Source organism: Arachis ipaensis, chromosome B1 (assembly GCF_059453495.1).
Source record: "Arachis ipaensis isolate K30076 ecotype BB chromosome B1, ASM5945349v1, whole genome shotgun sequence".
Taxonomy (NCBI): Eukaryota; Viridiplantae; Streptophyta; class Magnoliopsida; order Fabales; family Fabaceae; genus Arachis; species Arachis ipaensis.
This window is the reverse complement of record NC_142436.1, coordinates 147,005,371-147,017,309: the sequence shown is the minus strand read 5'-3', so window position 1 is coordinate 147,017,309 and position 11,939 is coordinate 147,005,371. Positions and strand designations below refer to the sequence as shown.

General features: G+C 32.0%; 1 pseudogene; it reads right to left on the bottom strand.

The window, feature by feature from the left end:
- Positions 1–800: 800 nt before the first annotated feature.
- LOC107614991 (transcription factor MYB44 pseudogene) lies at positions 801–1,954 on the bottom strand (annotated as a pseudogene).
- Between the last annotated feature and the right edge of the window lie 9,985 nt (positions 1,955–11,939).

The following is an 11,939-nucleotide window of genomic DNA, read 5'->3' as shown; positions in this document are numbered from 1 at the left end:
CTACCCATAAAAGTTGAAAACACTGACATATCTACCCATAGAAAACAGAAATTATCATTTGTACCCATAAAAAATGATTTTTACAAGCAAAATTATCCAAATTCTAAAAAATTAAATAAAATTCCTAAACTACCCGTCTCTCCACCACTACCACTGTCATCTCCTCCCCTCCCCCTCTCCTCTCTCTCTCTCTCTCTCTCTCTCTCTCTCTCTCTCTCTCTCTCTCTCTCTCTCTCTCTCTCTCAATGTTCTCATATTTTCCCCACCACTGCCACCACCACCACTAACCCATCCTCGCTCTCTCTCCTTCCATTTACTGAGCTCGTCGCCGCCGCCATAATCCGTCAACTCTGCCAACTTCTTCCTCTTTCTCTTTCTCTCGCTTTTCTTCTGTGTTTTGCTTTTTTCTCTCTCTTCTGCTTCTTCGAATTCTCAACCCAGAAAAGGGCTTCACCATCATCAACAACAACAGAACCATCTTCAGATTCCTTTCCCCCACACTCTCTCTTACCTGCAAAATCTCTTCGGGTTGACTCATAATCCGTTTGCCCCTCCTCCTAGTGTACCCCAAACCCTAACCCCAATTCCCAACTCCAATATTGGAATCAACGATCTCAGGAGATTAGGGTTTTCAGTTGAAACTGCCGCTACTACAACTACTAATATAAGCAATAACAGCAACACTATAGTTGATGCTTTTGTTATGCAGCAGGAGCTGAAGCTAAAGTTCGGGTCTTTGCCTAAGGAGGTTGAAGATTGAGTTATGGAAAGGAGCGAGAAGAAAATAAAAAACAGGGAACTCAAAGTGGTGAAGGGCATGGATGAGTTGGGCCACGGCCTGCCACCTTCGTCATCACCATCAGCATCGGCAACGAGTACCTCACCACCACCGTTGACACGGGTATAGCGGTGCTGGTGCTGACGAAGCATTTGAGTGGCTGCGCGAAGTGAGGATCGTCGATGGGGCCTATGGAGGCGCACTTGCGTTTGAGGGTGGAGTTCCAGTGGTTCTTAATGGCATTGTCGGTTCTGCCGGAAAGGAGTCGGGCTATGGTGGCCCACTTGTTGCCACACTGAGCATGAGCTCTGATTATGGTGTCGTCCTCTTCGGGGGTGAAGGCCCGATGCTCCACGGGTGGGGAGAGCTGGTTACACCATCGAAGCCTGCAGGACTTGCCCTAGCGAAACATTGAGAGAGAGAGAGAGAGAGAGGGAGATGAGAGGGGGGAGGGGAGGAGATGATAGTGGTAGTGGTGGAGAGAAGGGTAGTTTAGGAATTTTATTTAATTTTTTAGGGTTTGGATAATTTTGCTTGTAAAAATCATTTTTTATGGGTACAAATGGTAATTTTTGTTTTCTATGGGTAAATATGTCAGCGTTTTCAACTTTTATGGGTAGAAATGGTAGTTTACTCCTCAAAAGTATTAAAAACCTGCAAAATCACTGCATCACCCGAAAAGATTAGTTGCTCATCTTGTTGTATAGGAAAATCACATCAGTTGCCCTTCCCCTCTTCACAAACAATGTACACACACCCCTTGCAACTTGTATATTCAGACATTTAGGGGCCTGCTCCCCTTCCAAATAGAAATGGAAACTGGTACTTTGTAAATTTTATTGATGCGTTTTCAAAATTTACCTGGCTATACCTAATCAAGTCTATAGCTCAGTTAAAAACAGTTTTTGATAACTTCCAACAAATGGTTGAATTGCAACTTAACACTAAACTAAAATCACTGCAAAGTGACAATGCTGCTGAGTATATTAGCTTATCAAAAAGTTTGCAGGATAAAGGAGTGGTGCATAGGTTCTCTTGTCCTCATTCTCATTAACAAAATGGCTCAGCTGAAAGGAAGCATAGGCATGTGGTAGAAATGGGACTCACTCTGCTGGCAGCAACATCATTGCCTACAAAGTTCTGAGGGGAAGCTTTCACCACTGCTGTCAAGCTCATTAATATACTACCAACACCTATTCTAAATGGTTTATCGCCAGCTGAGAAGTTATTTGGAAAGCCACTCTTGTATAAAAACCTTAAAGTGTTTGGCTGTTTGTGTTTCCCACACCAAAGGCCTTACAACAAGCACAAACTAGAGTTCAGGTCCTCTCCTTGTACATTGGCTATGGAACTGCCCATAAAGGGTACAAGTGTCTCACCCAACAAGGAAAGGTTATCATCTCACCAAATGTAGTGTTTTTTTGAAGACCAGTTTCCTTACAAACAATCTTACAATAGTAATCAACTAGGAGCCCCAGAAGTTCAAAACTCAATTCCAAAAATTCCAAAACTCCCAAACCTTATCCCTATTAACAATCATCCTCAAACCATCTTCAATCTCTCAAATAGCCAACAGGAGCCTGCAACAAGCAACAATATCAGTCCCTTGCAGTCAAGTAACCATCAAGTCAGCCAGCAATTCCCTATAGCACCTTCCTCAGCTCCAATTCCTATCCCAATCAATGACATTGAGACTGTCCTACCTACTACTGACCATCAACCTTTACGCCCAATACCTACACAAAATATTCACCCAATGATAACCAGAGGTAAGGCTGGAATAGTCAAGCCTAAACTTTTCTTGGCAAGTGTAGAACCAAGAAGTGTTAAGCAATCCCTCAAGGTCCCTGAATAGAAGGTAGCAATGGACACATAATATGAGGCCTTAATCAAGAATAATACATGGAAGCTGGTAAAACTTCCCCCAAATAAAGATGCAGTTGGAAGCAAGTGGGTTTTTAGAATCAAGTATAATGCAGACGGCTCTCTACAGAAGTACAAGGCTAGGTTGGTTGCTCAAGACTTTGCTCAAAAGTCAGGCTCTAACTTCACAGAAACCTACAGCCCGGTAGTCAAGCGTACCTCAATAAGACTGCTGCTCTCAGTTGCATTGTCAAGGTCCTGGACAATTAGGCAGTTGGATGTAAATAATGCCTTCTTGCATGGGGACCTCACCGAGGAAGTATACATGAGGCAGCCCCAAGGGTATGAGCAAGAGGATCTCTCATTAGTCTGCAACCAAGTCAGACATAGCAGTGTTTGTTCGTGATAGCAACAACCTAAAAACCTATGTTCTTGTGTATGTAGATGACATAATTGTAACAGGTGACTCAGCCAGTTTGGTCAAGAAAGTCATCCAGTAGCTAAACTCGAAGTTTGCTCTAAAAGACTTGGATGATTTACATTACTTTCTTGGAATTCAAGTCACCAAAACTAAAGATGCAGGTTTGGTCTTCACATAGCAAAAATACATTGAAGAGTTGGTGAAGAAGGCTAGCATAGTAGGGTGCAAAGGCTGCCACACGCCTCTTTTCTCTACAATAAAAATCACAGCCCTAGGAGGTTCAAGCTTCAACGACCCAAGTCTCTACCGATCTGTCATAGGCAGTTTGCAGTACCTAACTATTACAGGCCTGAGATCTGCTATGCTGTCAATAAACTTGCTCAATTTGTTCAATTCCCTCTAGATTCACACTGGAAAATGGTGAAACGTGTGTTGAGATATCTAAATGGAACAGCAAGTCATGGTCTGCATATAAAGAAGGACACTCTATGAGGATCACTGCATACAGTGACTCTGACTGGCTGGAGACCTAGAAGATCGAAAATCAACTAGTAGGTACTGTGTATTCCTTGGCTCCAACCTGGTTTCCTGGGCATCGAAGAAATAGACAACTGTGGCCAGATCTAGTACTGAAGTTGAATATAGAAGCATGGCAAATACAGTAGCAGAATTAGTTTGGATAAGAAACTTGATGGTTGAGTTAAAACTCCCTATTCCTGAGCCACCAATACTGTACTGTGACAATTTAAGTGTTGTATTGTTAGCAGCAAATCCCATCCTGCATTCCAAATCTAAACATTTTGAAACCGATCTCCATTTTGGTAGAGATCATGTTAATGATAAAGAAATTAGAGTGAGTCATATTCCAGGAGCTGTGCAAATAGCTGATGTCTTCACAAAGGATGTTTCATCTGAAGCCTTCTTACACTTCAGAAGCAAACTCAATGTCAATGACCAACAACAAGTTGCAAGTGTTCAGCAGAAAGTGAAAGCTAGAGATGATGTTGCCAAACAAAAGAAAGCTGCAGGAGAAGGAAATTAGAGATGGTGTTAGAGGTTAACAGAAATTGCAAGAGAAGGAAATTAGAGATCATGTTAGAGGTTGAGCAAATAGCTTGCTCTGCCACGTGCTCTAATGCTTACTCTGCTTCTGTCCTGTTCAGTTAGTGGGTCCTGCTGACTCAGCAGAAGCTTCTAGGCCAGTATTCAGTTATTCAACTGTTAGCTGTCATAGATCAAGTTAGTTGCTAGAAGGTTCAAGTGTGTCTATAAATGTTAATATTCATGTGTACAGAAGTAAATTTTTTGCTTCAATTCAATACACACATACTTTCAGCCCCATTCGTCTTTCTCTCCTCTCTCTAAATTCTCTCCGAAAGCTGATACCTTTCAATATGTAATTTTAATTGAAAAATAAAAGTACTTTGCACCATAACATTATCCTTATTAATTAACTTTCTTATTTTTTTTCTCCATGAGTTCAACTCATAATAAAATTCTTCTTGCATCAACAATTACAACTATTTATTAATTCCAGCAATACAAAATGCTAAATAAACACGTCTCTTTTCTACCAAGTTTCCAACTTCTTTTTCCATTCTTTCCATGTTAGCATTTTTTCTTTTCTTTATCTTCCTTCTATCTTTTTCCTATGTTGCTTACTTGCTTTATATTTTTTTTTCTGCATTTTTTATTTCTTTTGATTTTTTTTCTTTTTCTTCTTTTTCTTTTCTTTTTCCTCTCAACACATTTATTCTTTTCTTTTTCAGAATTACTATGTGTTATTCAAAAGCTTTCCTTTAAAAAAAATGTGTTAATTTTATAAAATTTATGTATTGTTACTTTTTATTAGAAAACCTAATATATAGTTATTTAAGAACTTAATTAAGACTTAGTTACAAACAATTATTCATCTAGCATTTCTCATGCACGTACTTTTCGTGCTGCATATGTTGGAATCAAATATAAGATAATTGATTTTAACATAATAATGGAAATATAAACACTTAATTATCGTGCACTCATTTAGGTTATCTTTTTTTTTAATGGAAGAATGGTAACGGGGGCGGACTTTAGCCATAAATGGAGAATCTGATCTATAATGATTTCCGAATTGGAACAGAAACTAATAATAGTTCCATCCAATTATTCTTCGATTGAAAAATTTTCAAAAATTTCAAAAACACCGGTGTATGTTTTAATAATTAGGTAATTTTAACCGAAATCAATAACTAAAACTATTAGAACATCGACATTTCTAAAATACTTAAAATTGTTCATCCATGCCGATGGAAGGTCATTGTTGTGGAGAAATAGATTTTTTTTTTTAATTTTTTCTTCAATTATTTATTAAAATATGATTTTTTATCTCATATGTTTTAAGTGTGACTAAGAAAACATGTGAACAAAAATATTAAATAATAAAAAAATTATATATTATCAAATAATTGAAAAAAAAAGGAGAGAATCCAATTGTGTGACCCATAGAATTAATATTGAACGTGAATATGATTTGCTATGCGCACATGTGTGTGTTGTATTATGTTCCGTCCAAAAGATATCATACCAAGATTATGCACACTTAGGAATGTAACATGGTAGAAACTTATGTGCAATTAATTTCACGTAAAATTAATATCTGAGAGCTATTAGATAATTTGATTGATTTGACTAAATTTTCATCTAACGGCTCTTAGATATTAACTTCACATGAAGTCAATTTCACCTAAGTTTTCACTATATAATATTTTTCATTAGAGTCACATTAAAAATAAGTCCTACTAGAAACGACGGAAAAATGGTGGTCCAAAACCCTTCTCCTCTCTTCTCTTTCTTCTTTATTTTTTATATAAAGAAAGATCCGATAAAGTCAAAACCCAATTTAAATTTTGCTTAATAACGAAGTATGGGAATTTTGTGGCCTGTGTAAATGTAGGATTATCAAAACTTATCATTGGCAAATTGCATATAAAAGTGAAAAAAAAGACAAGCTTCTCGTGTTTTATGAAAATACATTTACTATAAATAACCAACTAACCTTTTCTTTCTTTCTTTGAGATAATCACGTTGGATTAATAGTCATAAATGATTTCTAAAGAATTAGAAATGTGTTGATTTAGTCTTTAAAAAGTCAGACACTTTAAATTAATCTCTAAAAAAATATAATTATAAATCAAATTAATTATTCTGTTAAATAAATAGATAATAAATTAATAATACATAATATAATTATTTTTTAACGTATTATCGTTTAATTAAGAGAATGACTGATTTGATTCACCGTTGATTTTTTTTCAATAACCAATTTAAAACATCTAATATTTTAAGTACCAAAAATTGATTCATAATTTTTTCGGACTATTTTAACTATTAATTTTAAAATATCTATTTCTCTAAAATAGTGCCTTGAGTCCATTTTTTATTTTTATATTGAGTTAAAAATAGTATTTTTTTTAGATTATGGATTGTTGGAGTGTTATTCTCAAATATGACATCAATCAATTTTGAGTACAGAAATCGGACCATCTAATTTATAAGAAGTACGAAAATTAAAATTTTCAATTTGTAAAATGTACAAAAATCAAATCCTCTGGTTTTTACTTCAAAAAAATTTTTAAGTAGAGAAATCAGATTCAATAATTTCTGTACCTTCTATACTTTAAAAAAATACTCAAAATTACCATATTAAAAAATATCACTCATCTGACATATACCTAAAAAAAATTAGCCCCTTGAATCGCATTGTGCATTACTAAATTAGGAGGAATTGGGCTCTATAATAAAGTCAATGAGCATCTTTTGACTAATGGATGCTTTATTTTATTTTTCCTTGGATAGAAAGACAAAAAAAAAAAATTACACGTAGGGACAGAGGCAGAATCAATAACAATAATAGACTCTGTCAAAAACATGTATACTCTAATACTCTTTCTAAACCCAACAACACATAAAACAAATTAAAGAAACCTATGTATTGTGACAACATAAATACGCTAGAAAGTACAGTACAAATCATTATTCAAATTTCAAACGCCATTAAATAAAACGCTAATACTAGAATAATAATAAAAAAAAAAATCAGAATTTATCTTATTTAATATTTATTAATTATTATTATAATTAATAAATATTAAATAAAATAAATTTAGACTATTTTTTTTTATCAAATATTTTGATAAATAAAATTTACCAATGACTAGACTCGATAGGACAATAACATAGTATTATTATTGTTGTTGCAAATGCAGGCCAAATAAAATTGGCAAAGCTCAGGAGGGATAGACAAGGAAGGAGAAGAAGAGTTAGGTGGCAATGGGGAAAGGAAGAGATTAAACACTATTTCAATAAGTTTTGGCATAGTGTCTTCCATGGAAGCAAAAAGAAGGAGAACACACAGGGTTTTAGGTCTTACAAGGTCAAGAAAAAGGTCTTACAAGGTCAAGAAAATAAAAATGAACAACAACATTTGTAGCTAGGGTGGGGATTATTATAATTATTTAGAAATTATTATAATGTAAATTAAAAAGCTCAGGTAAGATAGCACCATGCTGCTTAGTATGAAGCTTCTGCTTCTGCAGGGGAACATTGTGGTCCAAATTCAGTTCTTAGTTTTATAGCCATCATCATCATCTGCATCATATATAGAATAATGTGCAATATGTTTAATAATATGATTCATTGTGTATTTGATCATAGAAAATAATTAAAGAATAAAGATGGTAGCTATCAAGTACAAGAATATTTATGCATTAAAGTGAAAAAGGTATAGTTATATATAGAGAACTAAAATTGAATGTTACCTTTAGTGAAGGCTTCTTTTGGTTTCATGAATAGCTTTGAGATAGATGAAGAGAGTGAAGGAACGTAGCGAGAGCTTTTTGCTACTAAGTAATAATATATATCAATCATTCTTCATGGTAGAATAGAAAGCTTTTACTTAGCGATTTATATATATATCAACTAATATAGTAGTAATGATGATGATAATCCTATTCATAATAATAATATGTGGAGCCTGGGTGCTTGGAGAGGTTAGTGGGCTTTTTCTAATTATGGACCTGACAGCGACAGGTCCAAAGGCCCATCAATAATGTTACATACTTGGATGACGTCATCAAGGCCAGGCCCCGGGGGTAAGAACAGCAAGCACCATTATATATCATGTCAAGAAAAAATGTATTTGAATTTGATGAGATTGAATGACCATTTGAGTCTTACTTCTTTCTAATTTTTTTTTAATTTTTAATTTTTTTTATCATTTTGATATTTTTATCATGTAGTTGTATATAAATACATATATTTTTTAACTCATTGTTAATATATATATTTTATATTTTAATATATATTTTTATAGATAATTAATTTTTAGTTTGTAATAATATAATTATTTTTATTCATTTAAATATTAAAAAAGTAAAAAAATAAATTATGAGACTTAATCATTACTCTTGAGATTATTTCACAAATTGATTTAGTTACATACTAATATTAAAAATAGATTAAATTTTTTTAAAATAAAAATTGATAAAATAAAAAAATAAAAAATTTAATTATTTTTAAATTCAAAATATTGAAATTCACACATGATCAACATTATAAATTTAATAGTGATAATTAATCCCAAAAAAAAAATAATAATAATCCCTCCTTTTGTCATTTTACAATTCTCTTCGCATTAGAAGATATTTTTAATTAAAAATAATCAAAACTATCCAACTTTTGAGAAATTATACTGACTATATATTATGATCTCTTATTATTAAATTTATTATGTTGGGTGTAGAGTTGGAAAGAGGTCCTCTTACGTTGTGTCCAACTCAATGTTGCTCGTGGGGGTTATATAAAACCCAATTTTCCATGGTCAAATTGAAATAATCACTAATGAAATTTTAATTATATAATTTACCTTTTGGACTAACTTCATTATTGAAATTAGAATGTCCTTTTACACAATAATAGTGATGACAGAATTATTAGTGTGATGACAATTATGACCCGTGTGGATGGAATTGCACGTGGAAGAGTAATAATAATGTTGGGTCGTCAGATTAATTATTATAAACTCTCGTGGCTTTTAAGGTCTTTCTTTTGCTACTTGTAGTTTGCCATGGATGGCACGGCATGGTTGTTTGTAAGTGTAAATGCAGTTATTTGGGAACTCTCTTATAACTCAAGGTGCCGCAAAGAGGGAACACAAAATCCTCACAATATATATAATATTATTAATATATGTACGCAAAATGAGGAATGGGGGAACAAGGAATCTTATGCAATGGAACCAAACTATGTTCAAATTATACTCTAGAATCTAATTTTGATCCGTTGATCATGTAAAATATTTTATATAGTCGTATAATTATATCTGTTTTTTGAATAATGAGGAGTGTTAAGGCCAGCAAAATTTGTGATGTTTAGTCATCAATTAGCCATTATCAATATTTTGAATGATGTGAGATGAGATCTAATGATGTAAGATTAATTATTTTTTTTTGATGGTTAAATACTGGCCAAATTTTAATAAAAGTGCTGGCTCTAAACTTATCATTGAATAATTATTCACGTAATTAATATAAAAGATAGTTATTTTTACTGATGTAACATTACGTAATTAAATCTACGTATAAAATTACTAAATTACTAAATTAACATCACAATTCACAGTCTTCAAAGTTGGTCAAACAAAATACAAAGTATCATAGAAATAAATTTTTCAATTTTTTAAAATTAATATTATTATTGAGTGTTATTTTTCATTATATATTATTTGAGTAAAATCAAGAAAAAATATTAAATAATAAAAAATTACACTTCATAATATAAATTAAAAAAAAAGGTTGAGCGAATCTATTTTTATCTCTTGGCCTTTGTTGTTTTTGTTTTTTCTTTTTGTTTTTAAACTGTTTGACTGCCCCCACACGAACAACAAATTGGAGCACTTTCTTTTGGACTGAGCTGGTTTCTTACAGATAGTAGTAAATTTCATGCTTCATTCCCATGGTAACATCTATTCAAGAAAATAAGTTCTTGAGTATAGTCAAGTTTAGTAATACGTATTAAAGCACGTTGACAATAAAGTTCCTATTATGCAAAAATTAAACAAGTATGTTAAAAAAAAAAAGACAAAAAGAATAATTAATATATAAACCTATTTATTATTTTTAACAAATACTTAATTAATTCTAAACACTAAAGATTAAATTTTAATCCTTCATTTCAAAATCCTAAATTCAAATAATATAAAAATAATCAACGCAAGTTGGCACAGATGGATGAGGGTCTGTGTCCCTTAACCATCTCTCCCAAGTTCGATATTCACTGGAAGATGGGAATAGAGTTTGCTTGCTTGGGAGGGTCGCCCACTTTACCTCTACAGTATTCGAAGGATTAGTCATTGGGCTACCGGCCTAATGGATACCTGGTGCAAACAAAAAAAAATATAAAAATAAGATATTGGCTAAAGTATTTGATTAATATCAATAAAAAAATATTAGTCTCTTAATTTTTTTTAATTTTTTTTATCTTATATTTTAATCAATATTAACCAACTGTTCACTTTTTTACGCTAAAAATATTGACACTTAACATGTGTTTTGAATTACTGGTTGAAACTATTTAACTCATGTTATAGCGTGTCAACATCTATTCTACTCCATGTTAGGCAGAATTCCATTTTGACAGCACTTTCTTAATTTCTTTACCTAACGAGACAAACAAGAGTGGCGCATTTAGGTAGCCATTTTTTTTTCCTTTAGGGTTAAAGTTTAAAAAGAATTTTAAATGTTTTTGGAATACCGATGTTTCAATAATCTTAGTTGTCGATCTCAATTATAAAAGGAAAAGTATAGGTAAACAATGAAAATATTAAACAATGTAAACAATAGATATATCGGATGTTTATTTTACTAGTGTACGGATGGTTATTTTAATATTAAAATTTAGAGGGTTAAATTGAAGGTGTGGTGTATTTTTATTTAATTGATGGTTGTTCATATTGTTCAACAAAATCATTATCTCCCAAGCATTTCCCTTATAAAAATATATATATAATATAGATTAGTTAAAATCAACAATTAAAATTATTAAAATATCGGTGTTTTAAGAATATTTAAATTTTTTTCTAAAGTTTAAATATACAATTATCTAGGGCTGTAGGTTGTAGGTAACATTTAGTGTATATATGGATTATTCCACTTTCACCTTCAAGCTCAGTGAGTGGTTGTGGAGCCCTTGCACTTTTCATAAAGGCTTTGGATAAGTGTCATTTCCTGCACCAACAACATGTTGTGGTCTTGAGTTAGGTTGAACGGATGAGAAAAAAGAAAATTTTCTTATACCTATTTTATATAAAACTGTAATAACTCATCTATGTTAGATTAACTTGCACGCACGAAACGGATAAATCAATCTGTTCGACGATAATAGTTTTCAATAATTTTTAAAGAATCTAAATTTATTGATATCAAAAGTATTTTATCTAAAATTCTTTAGTTATTAATTTTAGTACTTGCTCTTATTTATACAATGTTTTGAGAATTCGATCGCTCCGATTAGATTAATAAAAAATTAGTTATCAAATTAGTCTAGTTCAAAATAAAAGTTGGTCAACAATAAATTAATAAAAAATTAAAAAATTGATCAAACTTATAGTTTTATCAATTTAATTTTTTGAATCTTGTATTTATATGAATGAGCATATACTTCTTGTATAAAAATAAGAAAAGTTTTTAAATATACTAATATTTTAATATTTTAATAATTTTTAACTGTTAATTTTATTATATATATATTATATATTTTTTATTATTAAAATTAACGATTAAAAATGACTGAAAATTCTATCTGTAATAGAAATATTTTGTAATAGAAATATTTCAGGGC